This window comes from Lates calcarifer, linkage group LG13, assembly GCF_001640805.2.
Source record: "Lates calcarifer isolate ASB-BC8 linkage group LG13, TLL_Latcal_v3, whole genome shotgun sequence".
Lineage (NCBI taxonomy): Eukaryota > Metazoa > Chordata > Actinopteri > Centropomidae > Lates > Lates calcarifer.
The window spans coordinates 6283356-6297754 of record NC_066845.1 but is presented as its reverse complement, the minus strand read 5'-3'; the positions used below and the strand labels follow the sequence as shown (position 1 = coordinate 6297754).

At 41.2% G+C, this 14399-nt stretch overlaps 1 long non-coding RNA gene across 2 annotated transcripts in view; it reads right to left on the bottom strand.

The window, feature by feature from the left end:
* Positions 1 to 2248: 2248 nt before the first annotated feature.
* The window catches only part of LOC127143216 (uncharacterized), a 29586-nt gene continuing 17435 nt past the window's right edge, over positions 2249 to 14399 (bottom strand). The window contains exons 1-4 of one of the 2 annotated variants that reach the window (XR_007814477.1): positions 12335 to 12477; positions 10141 to 10226; positions 4132 to 4342; positions 2249 to 3903 (exon numbers count right to left, since the gene is read on the bottom strand). This is a non-coding gene — a long non-coding RNA (uncharacterized LOC127143216). Of the gene's footprint in view, positions 3904 to 4131; positions 4343 to 10140; positions 10227 to 12334; positions 12478 to 14399 lie in introns of those variants that run through there. The other variant, XR_007814476.1, reaches the window with a different exon arrangement.

Sequence of the window (14399 nt, the reverse complement as noted above, 5' to 3'; positions counted from 1 at the left end):
GTGTGGTGCTATCTCTCTTCTCTGTCCTCCTCCCCCACATCCATCAGCTCACTAAGCCCTCTGTGCAGTGTCTCTAGAGGACCTACTGTGCGGCAGCAGTCAGTGGTAAAGTTTCATAAACACAGACACACTTGGGGTGACAGATTTCCACTTTACTCGTTCTCTCTTTCCCTGACATGTTCAGACACATGTGGCTAATCACCAGAAACGGACTGTTGAATAGCTATAGTATATGAAGATTTGAGTTGAAGATCTAAGAGGGGCACTTTTACAGCCCCCCCCCCCCCCCCGCTTATCAAGTCTTATGAGCCACAGCAGCTGCCCCACGCGCATAAAATCTTCAAATCCACACTGGACAGGTAGTGCCACATGTGTGGAATTAAAAGCCTCTTGGAGAGCCCTGTCTCGGGTTACCAGCTGCACGCGACAGCTGCCTGAAAAAGGATCTGGTTTCTGGTGGGTTTTGTACAGTTGGTGATAGATCTGCAGCAAAAAGCAGGAATTGTTAACCACCAGTCACCCCCACCCCCACCTCCACCCCACAGGCCTCCTGGTGAGTAAAGGACAGTTTGACTGTCAGGGACAGAAGGAGCATTATCTGACCCCCATGAACTCAATAACTTGCTCTTTAGAGAGAAGGAAATGTTATGATACTTGTTGGTAATATTTGTACTATATAGTATCATGTTAAGATTAGAAATACAAATATATTGATATTGTTTTTCTCCGTATGACACACAGTGTAGCATTATGTCTAGCAATGTGTGTATTTTGACCTTTCATATTGTTTACAGAAGCTTTTGTGTTAAACTTCGGATGACATGGCAGTCGATTATGTTTTTTCAAATGCTATAGTGAAGGTGAGTTGTCCTACTAATGTCAATGACATACCAAGCATGAGCCTTTCACTGTACTGCAGTCATTCTCATCTGATATGAACACAATACACACACACACACACACACACACACACACACTGCTTAATCTCCCCTCCTCACAGACTGAGAGTCTGTACAGACTGTGAGTGCCTGGCCTTTTCTTTAACAACAAGGCAGCTCTAAGATGCATGGAGAATAGACTCTTGTCTGAGAGTATTGCGCTGTTTATGAGATAATGGCTGATTCATATGGGGAGATGACGAGCTGCGAGGGTTTATGTAAGGAGTCAGATGTGCGATGTTGTCTCTGACTGCTGTACTGTACTACCTATCTCCTGTGGCAAGACCTATCTGTACTCTCTGTATCTCCTGTTTCAGGGAGATTACAGATACTGCCAAAAGAAGATGATGTCATGTTTCCACTTATGAATTGGATATTATTCTCTGAGATTTATCTTAGGGTTGTATATTGCCAAGGGAAGAGAGAATGCTTGTCTTCAGGATAGTCTCTTAGATAAAGAGTGATACACAGCATTTATATTGTTGAACCACACACGTAGGCTTGTGTATTGTGTGAAAATCAACCTCTGGAGATCTATAGAGAAGTTCCTTTTGGATTTTAGAAGCAGAGGAAAAGCTACAGGTTGACTTCATCCTTCCTGATGATGATGTAATGTGCAAGATATATGCAGAGTGGGAGATCTTTTACTATGTGACCCTGTAGCATCTACAAAGCACTTGCACATACAGATACAAAAAGTGTGTTGGCTATATTTTTGTGCAGTGTGCCTGAAAGTGAGACTTGAAAACACTGGATACAACTCAAACCATGATGTCTCCCTATATCTAACCAAGTAGTTTTTGTCCCAAAACCTAACCAAACCTAACCATCATAGAAAATTAAAATTCCTCTAAGGCCAGAAAGTATTTCCCACATAAACAGAATCAAAATGTGGTGTCTACTTCTTATGAAAGATCAATAGACCACAAGCAGGAAAGAACAAATATGTCTCTTGGCAAGGGGCAGTGTGTTTCCTTTTGTGACATGCTGAAAGGAGGTGTAGCAATAGTATAACTAGAGGTGAGTCATAAAGATGGCAAAATGGCTCAGTAATGTCACTTACACAACAATATGTATCTATATCTAAAATTTGTTATCATTAGTAACTGTTAGCCACAGGTCTTGCCAGACCAATTAAGGCTGTTGCAGCAAAAAGTGAATTGAACTGAGTAGTTATATTGTAAAATTAAACTTATAATGTTTTTTTTTATATATTTAAACATTTTATTTATTTTAAAAGTAAGTCAAGAAATAAGTCCCACTTTAAACATTCAGGGTTGACATTTAATGTTCAAGAAGCTGAGATTTTTCCAGTCAGGATGGAGAAGAGATGCTGCACATGTGACTGCAATTTGAAGAAATAAAATCACAAGTCAGATGATGTGCTCAGAAACCAGTGTGGCACTTGAATGTGGTTATGCGGTGGCTTTTTATGTGAGTCTGTGGAGACAAAGTATAAATGTAGAAGCACCTTTCCTGAAAGATGCGCACATGCATCCACATGCTTCCATGTCATGTAAGAGTACATTTACCCTTGCATAACGTAATGTATGCCTTCCTTCACATTGTCACATTGAAATGCCATAATCCCTGCTTTGTGAGTGTTAGAGGAAGGCTGCTGTGAATCTCCAACTGATTTACACCTGGAATGGCAGGTGAATGCAATTAACTAACTGCTAGGATAAAATGCAGCAGTGCCGTAGCTCCCATGGCCACAGCGTTACTACGGGACACACGTTTCCCTGTTGCCTGTTTGCAGAGCACCGTCTGTGTGATCCGGGGTTGTGTAACTTTATGGGAACACGGGGACACATCATGCTGTTTGTTTGGCAGGGTGCTCAGCTTCTGTCTGTGCATGCTCGCGTATGGAGGCACAGAAAGGAAATCTGACCTGTCACATGGCATCTGCACAGGGCAACGCTGCTCCATTGTTGCACGTAACAACTTCCCTGGTGTGAGCATTGTCACATCAACTGGGGGGGGGAAAGGGGTGTAAAATAAAGAAGGGGCGTAAGTAGAGTTTACATGAGCATGTGTTAAGTGCTTATTTGTTTTTAAGTCTGATGTAGTCATCATTTACAATAAACAATAATCACCCAGCATTGATTCTAGAGATTTTGGGATCAGCTACTACATCAGAAACCTTCTAGAAAAAGAGCCTTACAGACTTAGACCTGAGAAAAATCCCAGTGCTTCTGCTGCTGACTCTCCTGCTTGCAACATGTGCAGAAAAATCCCCTGCTGATGAATATCTTCATCAGCTGTTCACAGAATGAGCTGTTGTTTTTATCTTAGCGATCGCCAAACCATGACCCCTGTACATACTGTGCACACTGTATGTACACATTTTCAATGTATGCCTTTGATCCTGATTCTGAACTAATGTTCTTTTACCTAAAAATCCTGCCTTGTTCACAATAAATGTTCTTGGAGAAACAGTCATACTTCACATTTATGCATCAAGGTCCATCTGACTGCTAAAATGACACAGCTTCAAGAGAATAATGCACGGTGATCAGGCTCATTAGGGCTTTTGAACAAACAGATTACAGGCTATGCCTTTACAAATGGACAATAAAGAAACAGATGCTTCTCTATCTGACTAGGTCCTTTCTTTAGATCACAGTAACTGATACAGTTTATTTTTGTGTTACTATATTAGCAATTGCAAATATTCAGAAATAACATACTTTTCATTTCCATGATCACAGGGCAAGCAAAAAAATGTGCCACACATTGTTAGTCAAGAATATATAACTTTCAACACAGGCTGTAAAAGATCTGTGTGCTCCATATTGGGAACACTTCATTCTGACCGAGGCTCTTTGTCCTTGTTGGTTTGTTTGTTTGCTTGGTAGTGTGTAATGTGTTTTTCTTTTTTCTCCTTTGGAGGCAGAATGTGGGGCAAAGTGATCAGTCTCCAAGCAAACAGTTCTACAGATCCAGGCCAACAATTGTCCTCGTCCTGTCATAAGCAGAGAAAAACCACAGATAGATGAGCAGTAACCACATGACCTGACTATGTTCAGGCTGCACTTCAGTTTTTCTCCAAACTTTTTGGTTTTTTTTGGCATAGCAGCACCATTGGGTTGAACAAATTATACAGATCACAGAGAGTTATTCAATTCCTGGTTAAACATTTTATATCAATATTTATAGGAGTAATCACCAAAATATGCATGGTTTGGCTTACATGGTGTTATGTATGTATGCAGAGTTCAGCTGTGGAACCTCAAGTGCATTTGTAGATGCTAGTCTGTTGCCAGTAAAATCCTGATTCATAAACACCTGCTTCTGTTGGTCAAAAGGGGAAAAAGCACCGGGGGCCACATGAATCTGCCACAGGGTTCATTTTTATGACACAATCCTGTTGTTTTTCAGTCACAGGAGGAGTTGACCAGAAGCTGTAAAAATAGAGAAAAATAGAGTGAATCTGACAGATCTATGAATGGAATGGCATTTGTTAATACAGAACTCCAAAGGCAGCAAACAGGACTGAATGTAACCGGTACATGTGAAATTCCAGTGACTCATCAGCACCCGAAAATACTGAGTCTATTTTTGAACACTTGGCTATGAATAAAGGCTGTGTGTTGCTTCTTGATATTTCCTGTCATTCTGCTTCAGGGGGAAACAAATGTGTATAATAAAAGAATAGCTTGTGTTAGGGTAGTTTGTTTTTATTTTTTTCCTACTTGACCAGAATGAAACAAGGTCATGGATGTGTTTACGTCTCTTCGGGAAGTTTGAAGGTTTAGTGGATGCAATTTTAGCTTAGCCTAGCTTCATTGTGGGATGTTAAAGGAAAATATACCTCTTGTATCACTGTTTAATATCATTTGATAAACTGTATTCTTTAAAAGTCACTATAGCCCACAGAGATCACACTATATTGCCGTTAAGAAGACCCTTGATTATAATGTCTTCAAAATCCAAGTATTTTCATTTTCTGAGATCACTATTTCTGAAACATGCATTTTTCTCGCCATGTTTTTATGACCTATATGTGTTTCTTTAGCCATGTCTAAAGCTGTATGTAAACAGGAAGTGGATAATAAGATGAGTAGTAAAGTCACCATCTGATAACATTTTCAGACTTAATCCAGAACTAAAACAAGCAACAGACTACTGGACTGTTGCATGCTATATACATTATCTTCTGTGGTACATCTTAGCATTATAAAACACATCTCTTGAAACACACATTCAAAAAATAATATACTACTTCTACCTGTACTGCCACTCCTACTTCACACCCACGTAAACCTCCCACTACCCTCCCCTTCTCTGTTGTGACCACTGCCCACTAGATGCTGCCTCATCTTGCTGTCATACCACTGAACCACACAGTGAGTACCACAGGACAGCTCAGCCTCTCAGCACAGTGACTATCACCACCCAGCACCACCAGAATAACATGACTCTCATATGTTCAAATTAGTCTTGTGGTTCCACATGACAGTATTATCAGGGTAACTATGTAGACACTGCAAACACTGCTGATGTAGTGACTGACACAAAACTATGCTGCTTCTATAAATATAGCATCGTTATCCTTATATAACCTTCTTTAAGAGACCTTTTGTTTCCTGTGGAGATTTAGAAGTATAAAGGAGGAGGGAGAGTAAAAAGAAGAAAAACAGAATGAGGAGGAAGAAGAGAGGAGTAGTCGGTTGGCAGGATTGTGAGAACCTTGAAACCAAACAAACTGTATGTGTGGGGGATATTATTTCTCATTCTTGGGGGGGGGGGTGTCACTCTTACCCCCTACAAACTGTGAACAAGGCCCACTCCTTGCTCTGGCCTCCCTCCAAACAACCTTGTAATCGGCACAGTTCTGGGTCCAGAGTATCTGATCTCTGACGTAGAGAGGGCCATAATTGGGTAGCTGCTAATCAAGGCCTTCACCACCAGCTGATTATCCAGGGGACACAGCGAACCCCTCTGTGGGGCCCACACAGGGACACTGGGTCCAGCACAGTGGGGAGAGTGTGCACGATGAAGTCACACACAATCTGATGCATCATTAGCAGACATGCACAAACACATACACAAGCATGCACGCACACAGAGCGGGATTTGCCTCTGGCCTTCAGTGGGGGTGATCCCTCTACAGATGTGTTTGATGTTCTCTGTTGCCTTTTGTTGCATCAGCACAAGGCTGTCTTTGTATGCCTGGTGCACAGTGCTGCGTAGTACCAGCAAAGTCTGGACTGGAGGATCAGCAGAGCAGTGTCTCTGACCACAGGCCTATGTAGGGCAGTGCAATCTGGGTCACATGAGGAGATTACTGTAGGTGAGCTCAGAATGCAGCCACTGATTCTGTCACCTACTGCTTTTATCAGAACACGCAGGCTGTCTGTAATCACACCCACTAATGAGTATGCAGAGTATGTTTACTTCAAAAATATTCTGCAAAAACTATGTGCTTAACACATCCATGGTCATAGAAATAATTTAGGAGTATATAATGTATGATAAGATTATAATGTATGATTATGTATTTTTCTTGAAACAAACCTAAACCTTAAAGGTGCTCTATGTAAGTTTTTTGCCATTGCTATATAGCTAATGTTAGCATTAACCGCTTACCAGTATAGAAGAAATGTTATGTATTCATCAAACTTAATTCCTTTACTTTCATTGGCAGAAGATCTTGGTAACTACTGTGAATGCTAAAGTTGGCAAGGCAGTGATAGCAAAAGCTTACATATAGCAACTTTAAACTATGACAGAACGTTCTATAAATAAACTTATGATCTCAACAAAATGTAATATTTTACTTTATGTGATCTTTAGTGGTACTAGTGGACAGACCAACCTTTTGGACAGACTGTGGCAAGCTGCACATTTAATGCTAAGCTAAGCTAACTGACTGCTGGTGGTAACTTCATATTTACCAGAGAGACATCAGATTATGTAGTATCTTACTGTCTAATTTGCTCTTATTAAAGCCAGACTTAAGCAGTTTAGATGTTTAAATGTAGGAGAGTAGTTCAGATTATTCACAGTTAAACAGATGCAGAGTTTAATAAAGTTGTCACTCTGTGATTGGTTGGCAATTGCCACCAAGATTATATATTTTTTGTCATGAGATTATTTAATTTTTAATGGTTAAACGTAAAACAGTGAGTATATTTTGACAGCCCAATGCCGAGTACAGTTGGCAGACGACATAGAGAAAACATCACACATTGTTATTATTGTCGTTTTTTTCTTTCTTTCTTTTTTCTTTTTTTTTTTGGTTAAATACAATGGATGTTGTCATAATCCTCCTGCGCTGCTCTGCATAGTCAAACAATCCTTTAATTAATTCAGCCCTCAAAAGGGCACAGTGTAACCACGTGGATGTCAACAACACAAGCACCACATCAAAGGCCACATGTTAGAATACAGTACATCCCCCAAAAACAAAAACAGAGCAATGCATCCAGATACACATGTTTACATATTGACACATACGCAATCTCAGAGGATCAGTGATCTCTAAAATCCCCCTGGGATGTTTTTCACAGCAAGTGCCAGTGGCTGACCCCCCCCCCCCCCCCGAGGATTTATGTGTGCGTGTGTGTCAGTGTGTGTGTTTACGTGTAGGAGAGAGTCAGGAAAAGTCAGAAAGGTGTGTGTTCGTATGTGTTAATTTTAGCATACAATCGAAATGTTCAATGCTTTCAGCAGATACTGCAAGAGTGTTTTTGAATTTCTGTCAGTCCTGTACTGGGAGGTTTGTCTTTTTTCTGTTTATTACAAGAGCTTTCTGCCTCCTTTGTCTTCCTTATCACCCCTTTCACCCAATTTGAATTTGTCCTCAAAAAGCAGGGAGGTGAACTCAGTTTACCCTGCACTCAGAGTAACTCTGCTGCCCTCTCATACTCATGCATCATTGAGGTTTCTATAAAGGGCTCCTCAGACACATTTAAACCCTTTTTTTCTGTTGTTACACCAATTGTCTGCCTTCTTCTCTTCACCGTTATCTGTCACCTTCCCAATTTATTCAATTTATGTGCCATAACTGCTATTTTTCCTTTCCTTCTTTCCTCTTTCTCATCATTTCTTACTTATTGCTCCAATTTCCTGCCCGCCCACTCCCTTTTCACCATAATCAATCTCTCTTTACATCCTTTAACCAGGAATATGGTAGTAATATAAACCAGAAGGAATTTAAGCATTTTACAAATCTGACACTGAGGGATTACAATCCGTACCCTTTGTGGGCGTGCCGCCATATATAAATAACCATATGGAAGCAACAGATTAAACATCCAGAGACAGAACAATAGGATTGCTTTTGTTTCCTTTTGTCTCTGAAGGCAGGTTTTTTTCTCCACACACCATGATAATATTTAGGAGAATCAGCTTAGCGAGGAATCACCTCATATTAGTACCACTGTCTTTGCATTTGAGAGATGTTGTTTTATCCCTCAACCCTTCTTTTGTCTTAAGTCGTCTTGAGTGGAAATGAGGTTGGGTTGTAATACCCGCTGAACTGCCCCATTGTTTTTTGAGTTGTAATCTCTTGCTGAACCAAAGAGAAAGCGATAACGAATGTATGGAGATTAACTCACGCAGTAGCTTAAGGTTAACGATGCCTACCAACCACAAAACTGCAGGCAAGTTAGCCTGAGGTTGTCTCTTTGGTTTTCATTCATACTGCAAAGTACAACACAAACTGTAATTTCAAGAGCAAATATAGAAGTTATCAAAGGCATGGTATTATCTGTGCTGTCAGTGCTGCAGTCCAAATGTCTGTACTATTCAGCTACTGTATCTGATGCAGGCCTGATCATAGCCTTCAAGACGTTTGAATTTAAATCTTCAAAAGTGCAAATGACAAAAAGCCAACACAGGTTCATTTGAAGTACAGAGGGAGTGTGTTCAACCTTGTTGAAATGCTGATCTAATGGGCTTTTTTAAAGTGGTTTGATGTTCAACTGCAGGTTTTTCCAACATCACACACTTGTGTCTGCAGCTGTTGCTGTAAGCATTTAGTGCGCACCAGAAGAGAAGGCCCCATGGGAATTCCCTCAGTGCCCTCTCTCTCTCTCTCTCTCCCTCCCTCCTCTCTTCTCTCTGGGCATGTGTGCAGTGTAAAATGAATGGAATCAGTGGTATGTGTCCTCAACCCCAAAAGCCTGACGTCTGCAGTGTGGAGTTTAGCATAACATTCCTGTGGAGACTCCTCCATAATCAAAGAGCTTGTGGAGGGAGAGAGAGGAGCAACTTGTACACTGAACAGAGCATAATAAACACACAAAGGCTTTGAAACATATTTAATGTGGTCAGATTTTCAGATTCACATTTAGACAGGGATATTCTCAAGAAAATGCCTGTCAGCTATCTACAGTGACAGCTGTGTAACAGACTGGATAAAGTGGGAGGAAAGAAACTGTTGGTAGTCGGTGTGTGTTTGTGTGTGTGTCTCTGTGTGTGTAGTTATTAATAATGCAGGGGAGAAGAGGCTTGGACTGCAGTTTCAGCACTTACCACTTACACAGGGTCACAGTTTACAGTAATTCCAGCTACATGTCTCTTGTTCGAATAAGTTTTTGGTCATAGCAGTAAAATCCCTTTTATAGTAAATCTCCTTAACTGTGAAGACTGGAACATTTCTGTGTATTACTGGCTCAGTGTGTAGTCTGTCAGGTTGTGTGTGTGTGTGTGTGTGTGTGTGTGTATGCGCGCGTGCATGCGTGCTCCATCCCTCTGCTCCCACTCACAGTAATGAGCTCCACAACAGCTTGCTCTGCATTACAGATGAGTTAGTTGTACAGCCAGCCCTCAGGGTGTCTTCGGGGTGTCGTGTTTGAATAACACTGACCACGCAATTAATCCCAGAACTAACCATCTGATAAGTAGCTCATTATCTTTGTTAACACACACCCTAGAGGATTAACTTGAGTGAATGTGGTCATATGGACATACTTCTGCGAGTTTAATTGTGGATAGTGAGAAAAGGTCACTCAGGCTTCCTTAATTTTGCTCAGTGGTCGTCTCTTATGAAGAGAAAAAGGACAAAATGTGATCATTATAGGGATTTTACAGGAGCATGCAGTTCTTGCAGGTAGGCTTTGTCATACTTCACACAATCAATTAATCTCTTTACAGAGAAAAGACTCCTTGAGAATGTATGTGGATGGCTCTCCATTGTCAGAACAGATTCTTGTTATACAAGAAGCAGAGTGGGTAGTTGACTCATCCTCACCTTCAGCATTCCCTCCTGGTGAGAGCACATGGCAATGCTAATGGTTGGCCTGTTGTCTGATCACTTGGTCGGTTGAGGCTTTGAAACTGTGGAAGAAGAAGTTAACATTGTGTTAAAGCAAAAAAAAAAAAAAAAAAACCATCTCCAAAAACAGCAAGTAGCGACAAGTAGTGGGAGTAAAAGCTCACACATTTGATTTAATGTTAATTTACTGTTGCTGAACTCTTATTGTGAAATTCTCATTCTAAAACAGAATTTTAAGCCTATACTTTATCAGTGACAAGACTGCATAAGATATTTAGAACTTCTAATGAGAGTGCTGTCACCACCTTCAAATCAATGTTAAATTACCTACTATCCTCACAGTATTTCACAGTAAATGACTTGTGGCCTGGACATAATGTATAATGTGCAGAGGTGCAGCACTTTAAAAGACCTTAGTGTTATTTATTTATTCCCCTAAAAGACACAATAGCAGACATAGATAAGAAAGATGTGTTTCATCTTCTGCTAGCAGGAGCAGTAGACTTGACAATTTAATTATGTGAAGCCATCCTCCTCTTTGTCACCCCAGGAGTTCCTACAGGAAATGGCCTTTTATTCTCTAAATCTTCCGTTTTCTTGGTTACACCCACTTCCTGTGTTTATCTGGGCGGGTGTGCCTGTGATCATTGTTAGAAAGGTGTCACTTATGCGGTAATACTGACTGAATGGGTGTGGTTAATGAAGCTAAACGTAGTTATTAACCCAGATGTAAAGTGTCTGTGATCCCTAATGAATACATCCAGTAGATCTCTCTAAAACCAACTGAAAATCATACGTGGCTGACAGTAATTACTCTGCAAACTTGTTAAAGGAGTGGCTGACTGTGTACTGTGTTGTCTTTCTTGATTATCCACAGGGGGCTAAAGCACTGACTGTAACACAACTTTGCTCAGCTTGTCTCCCGTGTCAGTGCTGGCCTTTGTTCTCATAATGTTTAGAAACAGTTACTAGTCGTCATTCTGAACCGAAACATCTGTTGGCTTGTTTTCCACCACCAGAACAAAGACAAGCTTCTCTGAATTTCCCAACAACTAAAACGCACAAACCATGTCAACGTGCTCACTCGGCTGCACCCACACCATTACAGAGCATGTGATATATGCAGAGGCACCAAACTGCTCCAGCAGGTGGTTATCTCTCCTGTTTTGACCCACGACCTGCACGTTCAGCTGTGGTCAGTTGCAGGGCCTGATAGTGGACCATCAATCAAGGTGAAGGAGGAAGTGGGACGATTAGGCCTCACTTATCAGCCTAAACACTGGGGACTCCAGAAACAGTGTGTGGCTGGGTGTGAGGAGAGTGGAAACCTCTGTTTTTTTTCTGTTTTGTAATGTGTGCATTCGTGCTTGTGTGTGTGCACCCTTTTCTAACTAGGGAATAGAGAGCATATTTACAACCATAATCTGCACCCCTGAGCTAAGTTGTGGATGTAAACATGGACGACAGGGTCACTGCTGTATGTGCAGTGTGTCAAGCATTTATCTGTCCCCTGTATGTATCCGCGTATGCGTTTATGAGGACAGCTGTGTCACTTATGACTCCCCTCTCCTTCTCTTTCTCTCTCTCTCTGCTTCTGACTGGCCACTCTGCCGTGACAGATGTATGCAGATTTTTGCAGCTGTGCTCTCACCTGTTGGGTGAGAGTTAATGAGACGTGAGATGTCACCAGCCGACCAGCTCAAAAAAAAAAAAAAAAGAAAGAAAGAAAAAAGGGGGGGGGGGCCTTTAGAGTGCAGCCACAAGCCTGGATGGCTTTGGCACAAAGGAGGCAATACACGGCCGGTATGCTGCTTGACACACTGACCTGGTTTTACTGCCTGTATAGAACACGTTACTTCAAGGAACATGTAATCCATCGACCCCTGCAACTCTTTATGATTAAAGGATAGACACAAAATATACTAGCTATGTATACAGCCCTTTTCATATTGTATAGTGACTGCACCATACTGTATAACATACAAGTTAATGTAACATAAGCATATATGTTGATTTATGGCCTATAGAGATGTTAATTTGTTTTTACTACATATCACTGTTTTACTGTAATTCAGCTTTGCTTTGTAATAGTTATTACTGCACAGCTGCTGAGTTTCTCTGTATGTTACAGAACAGCTAATGACAACCTTTGTTCTTCAAAACAACTCACCCGGTTTAGCCTCGCTCTTCTTTTTTTTCCTTTCTTTCTTTCTTTCTCTCCTTCCACCCGGTGTTTGGAGTGCACGCAGGTTCACACCCTTAGGCTACATGACTGTGGCATATGGGAGGCACAAGTTTGGGAGGAGGGAGGGTGGGGGGTGGTGACACACTTTAAAGGAGGCAAAGAAGGAAAGAATGGGATGAAAAGAAGCAAACGCAGCGCAGGTATTCTGGATGGCACACACCAAAAGAAAAAAAAAGGGAAGAAAAAGAAAAGGAGAGAGAAGAAACACGAGATAGTGAGAGATAAAAAGAGAGAAGCGAGGACAAGTGTTTGATGTGGTCTCAGCTACTTAGTACTGTTGGCACAGAACCCAGTGAACTCACACTACTGTAATAATTTTCTGTTTAAAGTCAGTCATAAAGTGTTATTAAGAGGAAGGTAACCACTGACAGATCTGGCCATTTCAAATACACCAAGTGTTTTGTAATACACTGAACACTGTGTGTCTGAATGCCTCATCTTGTCAGACAAATTATTATCTTTCTTCCTCTCAGTTTGTGCAGCACCACACAATGCAGTCAAATAAATTTAAAGGTGCACAACATAGAGGGGTGGAACTGGTAAAATGAACTGAGATCAGTATCTTGTAGCAGTAGAACTATTACAGTGACTTCTTAAAGCTCCTTATAATTACTCACCATCCCTCATTTCCCCTTTCTTCTTCCAGAGACCTTGCCCTTCCTACTCCTCCATTGCCTACCTGTCGCAGAACATTAAAGACAACTGTTCTTTAGATCTTCGCCTCGTCTTTACACTTTGCCTTAGATGTCAAAGAGTTCAACTTTCTGTGCATTTCCCTCCTTTCAAACGGACATATCGAACTAAACCTTTCTTTTAGTGAGACACGCAGCTCAAAACACATGGACTTATTTCTAAAGTCACAAGTGAGATGGTTAGATTTGATTGTAGATTAGATTTGATTGTTTACGACCTTAACTCACACACACTCTGGATGATAGGGAGCTCACTCTCTCAGACAATGTCCCAGGCCAGTTCTCTCTCCACACGCCCATACGTACATATGCACTCTCTCCATAAAGAGGCTATACAGTTGTTTTGTCAGTGGTCAGAAAGACAATGTTTGGAACATCTGGAGGCCACTAATCACTCTGTGGGCGTCACCCTCGAAATCCCCCTGGACACACTCTAACCCTAAAATCCCTCCAGAAATATGCTTTAATGAGCAATAATGCTACCACAATGGCAGTCCCACCTTCTGTATTTTAATCCTGGCTTGTGTGTCTGTCAACTGTGTGTGTGTGTGTACAGTACACTCTGATCTGAGTACCCATATGCTGGCTCCTTTGAACCCATTAATCAAGGATTTGAATTGTTGGGGGGAGAAAAAGCAAAAAACACATACAGGATTGAACAGGATTAATCCAGAGCAGTTGTTAAAAAGTATTAATTTAGTGCCTCTTCAAAAGATTATATTTGTGTAAGGCCAGAAAGATCACAAGCAGTATAGCCCTAAGCTGGAAACAAAGAGGTGGGGTTGGGGAGCAGCTGAGTGTGCACATTGCTGTTGAGAAGGAGAGAGACAGAGAGATGGTATCGGGGAATAGAAAGGAAAGAAAGACCAATAGGAGGAGGGGAGAGTTTTGTTGTGAGGCAGAATGGGAAAAGCATCATGGAGCAATAGTTCACTGCAGTGATAAGAAATTCACACACACACACACATACAGCATCTTTAATAACCAAGCACGTACTCTTAAACTTTTCACCATTTGAAATCCCCTGGGTCTATTAATAGTAAGGTATTTGGAATTGGATTTTCACTCAGATCAGGTTAAAATGCTAAAGTGTGGGAAAGCTGAATCTGTCTCTGTGTATTGTTGCCTGCTTGACTATATTTAGGAGGATTTCCCCCACCTTGTTGAACCTCCTCCAAAAGCAAATTTGAACCTCGGCTGTAGCTGGATTTCCTGCTGAACTACAAAGGTCAGGTGTAGATTGTTTCAGAGTTCCCAGTTTTTCTGCACAGTCATTATGACAGCGAGCACCACGTCAG